Raw genomic sequence first — 15,658 nt, 5'->3', positions numbered from 1 at the left:
ATGTAAACTACCAGTAGCAGTTCAAAAGAAGTTGTCGGTGATTCCTAAGAACGACATAGAGGCGATTAAGTCAGCTTTGGGACAGCTAGATACACTGTATGAACAACTAGGTACTGAAGAAGGTGGACATAATAGAAGTGTGTCAGGGAACAATGAGAGGAATGATGGTACGCGATCGCGTAATGAGAGAGGAAATAGTGGTCAGCTTTTGAATCAAGAGGATGGCAGAAGATTTGAACATAGTTTTTGAGGTCGTGGAGGTTACCAAGGACAGCGGTACTGAAACAATCACAACACAGAGCACTTGTCAATTCAAGAAGTTGAATCATGTGGCAGGAGGCGGGATGTGGACAATGACCATGACACGTTACGGCGAGAGAGGAGCGTGGAAAACTAGATGAAGTTCCTGCGGGGACCAGTCAGGGACAAATGACACAGGGCCAGCAATTATGTCGATATGCAAGATAAGAGTTGCAACTGATGTGATCAATGACTTGATGGAGGAAAATGGCAAAGAAACTTATGAGATAGTACAACCTATAGTAGAAGCGGATATTTTTGGAACACGAATAGATGTTTTAGTTGACTCAGGTAGCCAAGTTATTGCTTTGTGCCAAAACCTATGTACAAAGTGGTTAGAGCAGGGAAGAGACATACTAAACTTTCCAGCGCATGATATAAGTATCAAGTGTACTGTGGGTGTGGAAAGCAAAGTAATTAAGGAGCCAATCTTAATCACGATGAGGCTTAATGGTACGGATTATGATGTAGCAGCACTTGTGGTGCCGGAATTAGCATTACCCGTAATTTGGGGTGTTGACTGATTAACGAAGCAGAAGGTTCGACTGTATTTTTGGAGAGGTTGTGTTGAAATGCAAAGGAAAGGTAAGGAAAGGAAGCTGTCATTGACATTAAAGGGAGAATCAATGTTAGGGAAGTGGTAGGAATGACAGAGTGATGCTGTTTTACTGATTTGCAATTAGCACCACAGAGTAATACAAGGAGAGACTCAGCAGCATTATGCAAGAAGCAGTGGAGATGGAAAGGCAAGGCAGACACAGATCTTGAATGTTTTTTTGAGCAGAAACTCCTGTCCCAAGAACGACACAACCAGGTGGAAATGGAAGGTCTAATAAAGACCCTGAAGGTGCAAAAACGAGTTTTTCGAGTGGGCCAGGAGTGATAAAGACGGAAGAATGTAAATTGCAGATGAGGGCAAACATCATGTGGAGAACATTAAACCATATTGTGAGCAGTATTGAGAAATATTATGTTTAAAGTCCCTAAACAAAATGTGTGGTAAAATAATTCTGCTGTATAGGTGATTATATAATTGTTTTTGTAAACAGACAACTTTGGAACAGTATGAATATGTGTTTATTCCTCATGGGAGCATTTAGTGAGATTTTCGTGTGAGCTTAAAGCAGAGAGGTGGCACTCAGTGAAAGTAACATTTTTGGGCAGTACTGATAAGCGTTAACATGCTGCCGGCCGATGTGACCTGGAGGTTCTAGGGGCTTCAGTCTGGAACCGCGCGACCGCTACGGTCGCAGGTTCGAATCCTGCTTAGGGCATGGATGTGTGTGATGTCCTTAGGTTAGTTAGTTTTAAGTAGTTCGAAGTTCTAGGGGACTGATGACCTCAGATGTTAAGCCCCATAGTGCTCAGAGCCATTCGAACCATTCGTTAACATGCTAAGTTGCCTGTCGTTGTGTTCATGTTCTGAGTATTTTATAGTGCTTGTTCCATATGTGTACTTTTTATGAAAAAGCTAGATGGATGTGTCAATATGATTCTTAATATGTGGGTAACTTGCAGAATTTCGATTTCCTCGCTCCAACATGGAGACTAGCTCCTATAGTGCTTAGACACGACAATGTATATTTTCGGTGGGCACACTATCTGCAGTGTGCGCAGGCTCATTTAAAGTTTTGTAGATATTACTTTCTTTCATATATTCCTGTTAAAGCTAGTTCAGCAACCTGTAAGGGCTACTATGAATAGATATAAGCTAAAGACATGATTTGTACGTTAAGAGTAGATCAACAATGAAAAGAGACTGTTACATCTGTTTCATGTGCGCCACGGACGGATTACCGCAAGACGAGGTTGGGATCTGATGTCTGGTTGTTTGAGCACAGTATTGCTGTGTCTGCGGTCATGTAATCTGTTGCAGCGCTGTAACAGACCAACCCTCTATCTCCACTTTTCTTAGAGGTGTAGTGCTGTGAGTATCGATTTTGTGTGTGTGTGTGTGTGTGTGTGTGGACGACCAAGTGCTGACTTGTAAGTGCAAAAACTTTTTTTTTTCTCTTCTGAAGGTGTCAGTGGTGTATTTAAGATCTCTGTGTTTAGGTAGCGTTTGTGCATATATACCTTCCTTTTCAGAAACTTAAATGATATCGTATTTTCCTTTTGCATTTTTCTTTATCTTACATTTGTAATTATGCGTTTCTGTAGCGGGTTGTATTGTAGGTATCTTTGTAAGTGTTTATAATCTCCTTCTATTTAGTATACTTTTCTTGGCATTTGTTTGCATGTCATGGTATGAGATTGCGTTACCCCCCCCCCCCTCCAAGTCACCACCTCTGGAAGAGTTTCATATTTTTTTGTTTTTTTGCAATTCTCTACTAGAATTCGAAACGTTTTCTGTGCGGGAATGTAAGCATTGTATTGTATCGTTGACTATCGAAAGTCGCCTCTCTGTCGAGCACAGAGCAAGAGTGGGGAGTCGTGGAGTAGCTTCCGTGGAGCGTGGGTGGAGTGTTTGTGTTGATGCCGTGGCTGCAGCATATATCTTACAAGTTACGGTTTACTAATTGAAAATGTTTGCCACACAATTTTTGCGTTTAATTTCAGTGTCCATGACGCAGTATCTATGTTTACTTAAAAGGTAATAATTTTTCTCGGCTACGTGTGTCGTGTCGCGGGAACAACAATCAACTGCGTCGCGACGGTTACGCAAAAAAAATGTGGACTTGTGTAATCCTCATTGCAATCTCTAAATGAAAGACACACACATCGTTTTGACTGACTGAATATCATGAGCGCAGGTACTTTCTGGTTCGTATATCGTACCCGAATGTTTTATGGAGCACCCGCGTAGTGATTCGGTCACGCGCACGCTTGTGTTATAAGGTATTGAACTGTTTAGTACCGTTGGAAGAACTGTGTCAATCGTCGGCGGATAAAACATCCGTTGGCCAATTATTAATTATGTGTTCCATGCACCGTGTTTCTGCATTGGATGTCATCATTTATACAGGAAGCTTATACGTCACAACGAACACGTGCTTGGAGTACAAATGCTGTCCATTGGGGAATAATGTTAATTGTGAAGAGTGCAGCCCCACTATGTGCGAGTGTTAAATAGAATACAGTGAATTCTACCAGATCAACTTGGTATTGTTGGTGTGAATGGCTCCTCTCCCTGCTTCACAATAGTTATTACAGGACACATCATACCAGACAGTGCAGAGAGCAGCAGATCAACCGCCGTGGAAGGTTCAGGTAAGTGAGTTTAGGTTCAAAATGGCTCTGAGCACTATGGGACTTAACATCTGAGGTCATCAGTCCCCTAGAACTTAGAATTACTTAAACCTAACTAACCTAAGGACATTACATACATCCATGCCCGAGGCAGGATTCGAACCTGCGACCGTAGCTGTCACGCGGTTCCAGACTGTAGCGCCGGCGTCGGTTTAGGCACCTGTTCGGTAAATATCTAGCTCCGTTCCTGTGTCCATGGCGTGTTGTACAGTCTCGAGTGCTGAAGGGTAGCAATTATTAGTGCTGCATATCTACACCCCTTTCCTCCCGGGCATGTTACATTATGGAACTTCTCGCCTACTTCAGTCGCGTGGGTTCAAATACTTATAGTGCTTCAGTCCCGCAGGAAAGAGTTGAAGTTTTCGGCCCTGCCACGGCAGCTGCAGTTATGAGCTCGGTGTGAAAGATGTGCGTTATTCTCTCAATTACCCTATTTTGCGTCAATTTCAATGTCTACCTCCTACTTGTGTGATTATGGGTGCACATGGAGTGTAGTATGCCCGTAACTTTTAGAGCCAATGACTATGGGATTCCCGATAAATGCACTTTATGTGTTCCACTTCGCTCCAATGTGCTCGGAATGACATAGACTATATGGCTACAGTTAGGTGAACGGTTAGGAATGTTAATTAGCAGCAAGAGTGATCTATGTTCATGTAATCTTCCCCGACCGTTAGTCCGATGCCGAAAGAAGCGATAGGAGAGGTATTAGAAGAGGTAGTACTTCGTTACCTATGGAGATAACAACAGTAGCAGAAGATGCACACTAACCTCTGTACTGGTCCGGTGTGACCGCTCACAGCAGCTATGAGTACATGATCAACTTCATCGCCAAAAATTATCAGGTTTACTGTGAATATCTAAAAATCAGCAATCTGATAACGCGCACGTTGTCCAGTCACCTGCGATATTCTAGATGAGTATAGGGTGGGCTAGTGGGTTCTCGTTGCCTATATTCGGTCTGTGCATTCGTAAAAGCCGCGAGCAAAAATGTTATTCTTCTGGGGGTCATAACTTGAGCTGTATTCATCAAAGCAGTCAAGTGTTTCGGACAGTCCTTAGTCTAATATTCAATAGTACAGAACAAGGATACTGTAGCCATCCTATAGCAGAGAGTCAAAACTTAGACGTTACACACTTCCTCCAGCCCAGGCAAGCTGATCAAACCCGATGGTTCTTTTGTGTTACCATATGTGGTCTACAGTGGACCTTAGGAAGCTTGTGAAAGCACAACTTTTTCATTTGTAGTTGCTGAGAAACCCTGAAGAATCATAATTTTTGAGTATGGAAAGTACCAGTTGGAGGGGGAGGGGGGTATGGCCACTTCTATAATTTCTGTTCAAGACAGATCGTCGAAATTTTTACCATATGTTTATAAAATGATATTCCAGCGAAAATTCGAAATCTGTAGTACTTATGCAGAACCCGCAAAACCCGGTTTATAGCCATTTATGGACGGTGGTCTGCAATTATCTAAATAGCTAACCATAGCACATGACTCAAATTTTAAATGTAAATTCTTTAGACACTCATCTAGAAACACCATTTTCCCGTTTTGAAAACCTGTTAGTATACCAAAAGTACCTGTTGTGGGGTTTGTCGCTTGTATCATTTATATTCATGGAAAACTGTAGAAATTTTTACCATATGTTCTTAAGGTGGTTCGAAGTTACCGTACTTGTGTATAGAAAATACGCACGTAATATCTGGTCTCAGGCGTAAAGTTAGTTTTAACTGAAGCAGTGAACGCACGGTAAGGGTTCTGTGACTGTATGCTTTACACCTCTGAAAATATACGAAACATGGTATTGTTGGAAAAAAAATTTTGCTGAAAGTTATCTTAACATTTCTAAAGAAAACTTAAAATGATTCTAAAACTGTATGTAAAAATGGGAAGACTGCAAATTCAGTAAAATATTTCTAATAACATATTTCCTGTTTTAAGAAACAAATCACAAGCGGGACATTTGAGATAAAGTGCGATCAGTGGGCAAAGTATGTAGAAGAAATTGAAAGCAAACCATTTTGGTTTAATTTGGTTTAATCTTACATTATGTACGCTTATTTGTTGTTGATACGTGTCAAAATATGTAGATTTACCGAAGTACATAAATAAAGTGTCAAAACATTACTGACCTACAGAATTCATTTTATATAAGCGACGCACTTTGCTGTAATGGGGTTAATGAATGTAACCAGTTGAAAAATATTCCTGTCGGAGCACTAAAAGCCGAATAGACTCCACTTTAAAAGACTCTTACGGGAAGGTGGGGAACCAGCGGCCTCAATCGTCACTGAGGCTTCCTAATCAAAACTTTTGTCAAGGGGAGAGGTGCTTGCTGAAAGAGAGTAGCAGAGAGACAGTAACGGTGGGAGACAGATCATTTAGTGCAAATGGGAGAAAAGATGAAAGAGGACAGCGTTGGTGAGAAAGAGAGGTGGATGAAGAAAGTAGCGATAGGAGACTAAGAGAGAGGAGTTGGTCAGTGAGATACAGTTGCAGTAAAATAGGTAGAGACGTGGGTGGAGTTAGGAGCAGTGGGAGCAAAGGAGCGAAGAGAGAGTGGAAATGAAAAATACAGATGAGTAAAGACCACAGATAGGCTTGGGAGTCTGGATCTTCCCAGAGCGGTGAACTTTAACACGTAGATATAGGGTACAGAGAATTTTGGACCGTAAGTTGAAATACTTGGGTACAGGGGATAACATAAGTGGGACCTATCAGAATTTCTAACCTGACGAGGTATAGTGGAGACAGTGGCAATGGGAAAGAAAAGGAAAAGGAGACAATGTAACTGAGAGCGGAGACAGTGGCAAGTGGATATACTGTAAATCAAAACAAAAAAGAAAAAAAGAAACCGTGGGAGATATATATATATATATATATATATATATATATATATATATATAGACTATGACAATAAGAAAATGCCGAGTAAGAAGGCTTCACCACGAAAACAACTTAAAATTTTATGTGTAAAAAGGAAGCAAATATGTTCGCATGCCATAATTTTTAATGAGGAAGAAGAATTTAGGACTGATGCGGGTGTTTTCCCATTTTCCTGTGACAATCTTTTTATGAGGAACATAGTCTCCTTTCTGGTGTTCCATTCCAACAAAAGCTTTTCTCTCTGGTAGAGGAACATACAGCCTGGCAGATTAGTATGGCTATTCTCCATAGACGTCAGCAACTATCAGAGTCTCACGCAAGAACAAGTCCTATGTCAAAACCAGTGGTATCGTGGACGTATTCGTTAAAGTTTCTAGCCACAAGTGGACGCGTCCAACATACATCTGGCTGAGAAGCAACGAATACGATAGATAGCTGCAAAGGAATGCAGTTAGCTGACAGGTTTCATCACTCCTGAGAACGTAGAACAGCTTAGTCACCTCAATATCAGAAAGACTCCATAACATGGCCGGCTGATAAACCTGTATCTAAAGCAGCTCCTCTCAAAAGCGAGTCATCGTAAAGTAAATGACATACTCCACAAAGTAACGACATACATCAGACTGGGCACTATCCTGAGGCAGCTAAACGTTCCGGGGTGCCGAGGAAGAGGCTATACGAAAGGTAGAGTTCTTATTCAATGCTTCGAGAGCTCGCACAGGGGTCAGACCATCTAATACGGGTGATAGTAATTGAACCTTACAACCCAGCCATCAAATAAACAAATCATAGTGCCTCCGAAGGAGCTAGTTCTCAGTAAGTCCATTCCCGAGTGAACTTGAAACTATTTGACAAATTACGCTGGCCCACACTGCCGTTGCGTCACCTTTTTTTTGGTCATCAGTCTACTGACTGGTTTGATGCTGCCCGCCACAAATTCCTTTCCTGTGCTAACCTCTTCATCTCAGAGTAGCACTTGCAACCTACGTCTTCAATTATTTGCTTGACGTATTCCAATCTCTGTCTTCCTCTACAGTTTTTGCCCTCTACAGCTCCCTCTAGTACCATGGAAGTCATTCCCTCATGTCTTAGCAGATGTCCTATCATCCTGTCCCTTCTCCTTATCAGTGTTTTCCCCATATTCCTTTCCTCTCCGATTCTTCGTAGAACCTCCTCATTCCTTACCTTATCAGTCCACCTAATTTTCAACATTCGTCTATAGCACCACTTCTCAAATGCTTCGATTTTCTTCTGTTCCGGTTTTCCTACAGTCCATGTTTCACTACCATACAATGCTGTACTCCAGACGTACATCTTCAGAAATTTCTTCCTCAAATTAAGGCCGGTGTTTGATATTAGTAGACTTCTCTTGGCCAGAATGCCTTTTTTGCCACATCGAGTCTGATTTTGATGTCCTCCTTGCTCCGTCCGTCATTGGTTACTTTACTGCCTAGGTAGCAGAATTCCTTTACTTCATTGACTTCGTGACCATCAATCCTGATGCTAAGTTTCTCGCTGTTCTCATTTCTACTACTTATCATTACCTTCGTCTTTCTCCGATTTACTCTCAAACCATACTGTGTACTCATTAGACTGTTCATTCCGTTCAGCAGATCATTTAATTCTTCTTCACTTTCACTCAGGATAGCAATGTCATCAGCGAATCGTACCATTGATATACTCTCACCTTGTATTTTAATTCCACTCCTGAACCTTTCCTTTATTTCCATCATTGCTTCCTCGATGTACAGATTGAAGAGCAGGGGCGAAAGGCTACAGCCTTGTCTTACATCCTTCTTAATACGAGCACTTCGTTCTTGATCGTCCACTCTTATTATTACCTCTTGGTTGTTGTACATATTGTACATGACAAGTCTCTCCCTATAGCTTACCCCTGCTTTTTCAGAATCTCGAACAGCTTGCACCATTTTATATTGTCGAACGCTTTTTCCAGGTCGACAAATCCTATGAAAGTGTCTTGAATTTTCTTTAGCCTTGCTTCCATACGTCAGAATTGCCTCTCTCGTCCCTTCACTTTTCCTAAAGCCAAACTGATCGTCACCTAGCACATTCTCAATTTTCTTTTCCATTCTTCTGTATATTATTCTTGTAAGCAGCTTCGATGCATGAGCTGTTAAGCTGATTGTGCGATAATTCTCGCATTTGTCAGCTCTTGCCGTCTTCGGAATTGTGTGGATGATGCTTTTCCGAAAGTCAGATGGTATATCGCCAGACTCATATATTCTACACACCAGCGTGAATAGTCGTTTTGTTGTCACTTCCCCCAATGATTTTAGAAATTCTGATGGAATGTTATCTATCCCTTCTGCCTTATTTGACCGTAAGTCCTCCAAAGCTCTTTTAAATTCCGATTCTAATACTGGATCCCCTATCTCTTCTAAATCGACTCCTGTTTCTTCTTCTATCACATCAGACAAATCTTCACCGTCATAGAGGCTTTCAATGTATTCTTTCCACCTATCTGCTCTCTCCTCTGCATTTAACAGTGGAATTCCCGTTGCACTCTTAATGTTACCACCGTTGCTTTTAATGTCACCAAAGGTTGTTTTGACTTTCCTGTATGCTGAGTCTGTCCTTCCGACAATCATATCTTTTTCGATGTCTTCACATTTTTCCTGCAGCCATTTCGTCTTGGCTTCCCTGCACTTCCTATTTATTTCATTCCTCAGCGACTTGTATTTCTGTATCCCTGATTTTCCCGGAACATGTTTGAACTTCCTCCTTTCATCAATCAACTGAAGTATTTCTTCTGTTACGCATGGTTTCTTCGCAGCTACCTTCTTTGTACCTATGTTTTCCTTCCCAACTTCTGTGATGGCCCTTTTTAGAGATGTCCATTCCTCTTCAACTGTACTGTCTACTGTTCTATTCCTTATTGCTGTATCTATAGCGTTAGAGAACTTCAAACGTATCTCGTCATTCCTTAGAACTTCCGTATCCCACTTGTTTGCGTATTGATTCTTCCTGACTAATGTCTTGAACTTCAGCCTACTCTTCATCACTACTATATTGTGATCTGAGTCTATATCTGGTCCTGGGTACGCCTTACAATCCAGTATCTGATTTCGGAATCTCTGTCTGACCATGATGTAATCTAATTGAAATCTTCCCGTATCTCCCGGCCTTTTCCAAGTATACCTCCTCCTCTTGTGATTCTTGAACAGGGTATTCGCTATTACTAGCTGAAACTTGTTACAGAACTCAATTAGTCTTTCTCCTCTTTCATTCCTTGTCCCAAGCCCATATTCTCCTGTAACCTTTTCTTCTACTCCTTCCCCTACAACTACATTCCAGTCGCCCATGACTATTAAATTTTCGTCCCCCTTTACATACTGCATTACCCTTTCAATATCCTCATACACTTTCTCTGTCTGTTCATCTTCAGCTTGCGACGTCGGCATGTACACCTGAACTATCGTTGTCGGTGTTGGTCTGCTGTCGATTCTGATTAGAACAACCCGGTCACTGAACTCTTCACAGTAACACACCCTCTGCCCTACCTTCCTATTCATAACGAATCCTACACCTGTTATACCATTTTCTGCTGCTGTTGATTACCCGATACTCATCTGACCATAAATCCTTGTCTTCCTTCCACTTCACTTCACTGAGCCCTACTTTATCTGCATTGAGCCTTTGCATTTCCCTTTTCAGATTTTCTAGTTTCCCTACCACGTTCAAGCTTCTGACATTCCACGCCCCGACTCGTTGAACGTTATCCTTTCGTAGATTATTCAATCTTTTTCTCATGGTAACCTCCCCCTTGGCAGTCCCCTCCCGGAGATTCTAATGGGAGACTATTCCGGGATCTTTTGCCAATGGAGAGATCATCATGACACTTCTTCAATTACAGGCCACATGTCCTGTGGATACACGTTACGTGTCTTTAATGCAGTGGTTTCCATTGCCTTCTGCATCCTCATGTCGTTGATCATTGTTGATTCTTCCGCCTTTAGGGGCAATTTCCCACCCCTAGAACAAGAGAGTGCCCTGAACCTCTATCCGCTCCTCCGCCCTCTTTGACAAGGCCGTTGGCAGAATGAGGCTGACTTCTTACGACGGGGAGATGTTCGGGTGTAGTACAGCCGATGTACCACTCATCAATTTCTTTAGCTGGAGTTTTGCGCTATGGAAGTAACGTAGTAATTCCAGTTCTTAGGATCCGTCTTCCTGGTTATTTACTTTCCTGTCGACAGAATATGGACTGATGACACTCTACTAAGTCTTTCTATCAAGGGACGCCTTTGTTACGTGTTTGTCCCGTCCAGGTATATCGTCAGTAATTAATCCATTGTGCATTGCAGAATGACCAGATCACCCACGGAATGCCACGAAAACATTCCCGAGGCCATAACGCTCCCTCCTCCGGCCTGGCACGTTCCGACGACTGTTGCTGCGTGTTTCCTTTCAGGTGTTCCACGCCTATGGAGCATGAAACGTGATTCATATCAAAATGCCACCAGGAACCACTCAATTAACGTATAGATGCGATATTCACATGGAATTTGCCAGCCGGCCGGAGTGGCCGTGCGCTTCTAGGTGCTACAGTCTGGAGCCGAACGACGGTCGCAGATTCGAATCCTGCCTCAGGCATGGATGTGTGAGATGTCCTTAGGTTAGTTAGGTTTAATTAGTTCTAAGTTCTAGGCGTCTGATGACCTCAGAAGTTAAGTCTCATAGTACTCAGAGCCATTTGAACCATTTTTTTTTTTTTTGGAATTTGCCACCTTCGTCGCTGATAAATAACAGTCAGTATGGGTGCTTCAACCAAGTGCCTCCTGCCGAGGCCCACACGCAGCAACGTTCGCTGAACGGCCGTTGAGGAAACACTATTGGTAGCCCTTGGTTCTCCTGGGTGGTCAGTTGCTCCACAATTACACATCGTACACAAATCCCTAGCCGTCATTCGACCCTGTCATCTTTGGCCCGTGTTACACCACCGTTACCTCGGCGCCGATTTTGGATAGCACCACTTTGGTATGGAAGGTAAACTTTAACGACGGCGGCACACAAACAGTTTACAGACTTAGCCGCTTTTGATATGCTTCTGCCCTTGGACCGAAAACCAATGACCATGCCCTTTTACACATAAGAAAAATCGCTCCGTTTCCGCACTACGACGATAACTGCATTGCTTTCTGCGTCCTCTAACACGATTTATATACCCTTCACTACAAGTGCTGCCACTTATCCTACGTGTGTGTTTATTGTTTGATGACGTAGAACAAAGACGGTGGTCATATTAATGTGATTTATTCGTGTAGAAACTGAAACTTCACGGAGTTTACCAGTTTTATTTGCATTCGGAAGGACCGTTCACTTGCCGGGGACTACGGTGTACAGTCTATTAGGGACGACAGTGGATGCCAGAGCCTTACTTGTCTTTTCGTACGCCTTACGTGTCATAATGATAGACACGAACACAGGTCGACAATGCTGCAACTTTGACATCAAAGCAGTTAACTCACCTGCACACTGATACATCCTTATTGAATAAGATATATAACTGCCAGAAGATGCAGAAGCTCTGAAATTTCCTGCCAGTAATACAGAAATTTCGTACAAGCAACACACCAATTTCAGCGTACAGCTTTTGCGTGGTTCCCTGCGCCTCTTGAATAAACATCGGCGCGTCTTGGCCCGCCTTGTGCATTATTCATGGTTAGTTCGAATTTGCGTGAGGGACGGTCTGGACGTGCAAGCCGCGCGGTGGTTTTGTCGCCTCCTGTTGCGCCGCCCCACAGAAATTCCGTATTCTGTTTTCGACGTTTTACATAAGGAGAAAATCAGTTTTCGCTCAGCAGGACACGATCTGCGGGAAACTGAGACTGGAGGGAGAAGTGGAATAGCTAGTACAAGCCCGGATTCGCCTATCAAACTTTCTGCTGACAGCGAGGCGGCAGTTATCACACCACAGTTTTGTTTTGAATCCATGACGTTACACCGTCTTCAGAAGGTCTAAGTAGAAATTTACGCTAAATTAACTCAAGAAGAAAGGGTTTACGAGAAAAATCGACCATCCGAAGGAATTATAATCCACAAAGGAGGTTTCTAATGGGAAAACATTGGTTTCAAGGTGGAGATTTTGAAACCGCACGTTCTATAAATTTGATGATAAGAAAGTAGAAAACTCGAAGACGAAATAAAAAGGAGATATTTAAATTGGTGCTGCAAATTTAGTGAATATTTCACAGCTGTCCGTCTCGCAGCCTTAATCCGCCAGGGAGTGTCAAAACGGTGCACAGATTGTTGTAAGGGTTCATTCTGAATAGAGAGGTGTTACATTAATGAAGAAAGTATATAGGAAGTTTTACTGGAAGACAGAGGCTGCCTGTGAGTAGGAAGAGAAACTAAAAAATTCAGGAATAAACTGGCCATTGACAAGGAAGCCGCTGAGAGAGCTACAGACCAAAATTTTTGTTAAAACCATTACTGACTGGAACAAAAAAATTTTTAAAAATAAAACGCCAGTGTGCCCAAGCATTGAGCTAAGTATTAGAGCACGGTGTAAGAACGTGAAACGAGATGATGTGACCATTTCATTTTATAGAGTTTCAAACTAAAATAACTAAAAACTACGGCGTACTTGTGCGTATGCACCCCAAACCCTCGGCACCGGTGACAAAATGAACATTGCACCAATCTCGCTTCCTGCACTGACAGACGTATCAGTTCAGTATCACTCTGAAGAAAGATGAATCATGTGACTGTTATCAACTAGTAGCAACACACGCACACAAACACACACACACACACACACACACACACACACACACACACACACACACACACTGTTGTCTTGTACACATACACATACAAAGGGACGCACACACACACACAAATTCACTCTTACACAAAACACATGCTTGGAAGGAAATGATATAAATGAGAATACTGTGGTATCTTAAGGAATGTCGTTAAGGAATTCCATCCATGCGTTTACGAACTGAATGCACAAATTCTAGTAGTGCATTTCGATAGCCAGGAAATGTCCAGTCAAAGTTAGCTCCTCATATCAATGCAGAATGAGAAATGTGCAATTTTCTGGCTAAAAACTTGCTAAAGAAAATACTGTCCTGCCAATAAGAAGCAAATAATAATATGGTGGGTGTTACACAGAGGGCTCACCATTCCAGATACCAGCGCTAGCAACTCGAGCAGCTCACTACATCGGTTGCTGCTGGTACGTGAGACCAGGGAAGCGAATAAGAGCCGAACGTCCCGTCGACGTTGAAGGTATTAAAGACAGAGCCGAACATCGGACTGAGTAAGGACGTCGAATAAAATGGGCCATGTTCTTTCCAGAGGAACCATCCCTACATCAGGAGATATCAAATTGAATCCATATTCTTAGATTTCCAGGTCTTAACACAGTTTCTCACAAACGACTTCTAATCAAATAGCCTGCATATGGAATATTGTCTCAGTTGTGCGACTGGATTCCTGATTTTCTGTCAGAAAGGTCACAGTTAGTAATAACTGACGGATGGTCGTCGAGTACAAAAGAAGTGGCTTCCCCAAAAGGAGTATTCTAGGCTCTCTGCTGCTTCAAATCTACATAAATTATTTAGGAATCAATCTAAGTAGCTTTCTTAGATTGTTGGTAGGTGATGCTGTCCAAATGCGTACAAAAAAGGATCTGTTAAATTTCGATTACAGGATAAAACACACAAATTTAAAGATAGAAAATTCAACTAAATGCTTATAGATTCCAGCTACGAATAACTTAAATTGGAACGATCACATAGATAATCTTGTGGTGAAAGCAGACCGAGAATGTCAGTCACATTGAAAATGCAACAGATCTACTGGAGAGACTCCAGAATGAGATTTTCACCCTGCAGCGCAGTGAGCGCTGATATGAAACTTCCTGGCAGATCAAAACTGTGTGCCAGGCCGAGACTCAAACTCGGAACCTTTGCCTTTCGCGGGCCAGTGCTCTACTTACTGAGCTACCCAAGTACGACTCACGCCCCGTCCTCAAAGCTTTAATTCTGTTAGTACTGGAGAGACTGCTTACACTACTCTGTCCACCCTGTTCCGAAATATTGTTAAGCTGTATGGAATCCACTCAGAAAGGATCGACGGAAGACATTGAAAATGTTCAAAGACGGGTAGCGCGGTTTTTATTATCGCAAAATAGTGGCGAGAGGGCCACGGATATGTTACGCGTATTGGGGTCGCAATCATTAAAGCAAAGGGAAGTTTCGTTGTGGCAGAATCTTGTCATGAAATTTTCAAGAGCAACTTTGTCCTCAGCGTGTCAAAATATTTTGATGATGATGATGATCATAATAAAATAAGAGAAGTTAGACTGGCACGGAAAGATTTAAGTGTCTGTTTTTCCGCACGCTGTTCGACAGTGGAACGATATAGAAATAGGTGGACGATGTTCGATGATCTCTCTGCCAGGCACTTAGTTGTGAATTGCAGAATAATCTTGTAGATGTAGAAAAACGTAAATCTGGATGGCTGGGCAGTGGTTTGAACCGTCATCATCCTGAATTCGGGTCCGGTGTCTCACCACTTCATCACGTCACTTGTCCCAATCTGTCAATATCACAGTTGTTATAGAGTGAGCAGAAAGTTATCTGTACAAGAGTCGGTGGCAGAAACTTCCCAACTTCTGTAAGGCTGTATTTTCTGAAATTTAAACCGTATAATCGCAGCGGGTATTGAAATAAATCTGCCTTGTTTCTTAAATCCTAGCCCAAATGCACCAGCGTTGGGCCATTACTCCTCAAGTACTGAGAAAAGCTTTTGCCGCCTGTTTGTTATGTAACAGAACGAAATTCTAGGCCACCCCGGTGGCCTTCAGTTTAGGTTGGGATCTTTGCGGTTCGATCCGCCAATTTGAGCTAATTTATATCGATACATTCCGCTGTGTATAACAAAACGAAATTTTTAGACCCAGACACGAAAGACAAATTCAGACTCGTACAACATATCCAGTTAATTTTATTGTCGTGTGAACGCCCTTTACCAGCCGCGTGTTAAGTCATCAGAAGCCCTTGTGATACCTAAATCGTATTCCATCACATGAATAAACTTCTTACTGCACCACATATCAACTCGAGCACGGAAGTTCGACAACCACTTAGAGTTACAGGCATCATAAGTGTTATACACTCCTGAAGGACAAAATTACTTTATCATTGCGTATTTTATAATGTTACACTAGTCCTGAAATCTACTATT

Source organism: Schistocerca piceifrons, chromosome 3, assembly GCF_021461385.2.
Source record: "Schistocerca piceifrons isolate TAMUIC-IGC-003096 chromosome 3, iqSchPice1.1, whole genome shotgun sequence".
Lineage (NCBI taxonomy): Eukaryota > Metazoa > Arthropoda > Insecta > Orthoptera > Acrididae > Schistocerca > Schistocerca piceifrons.
The sequence above is the reverse complement of the archived record's forward strand: the minus strand, read 5'-3'. Positions refer to the sequence as shown.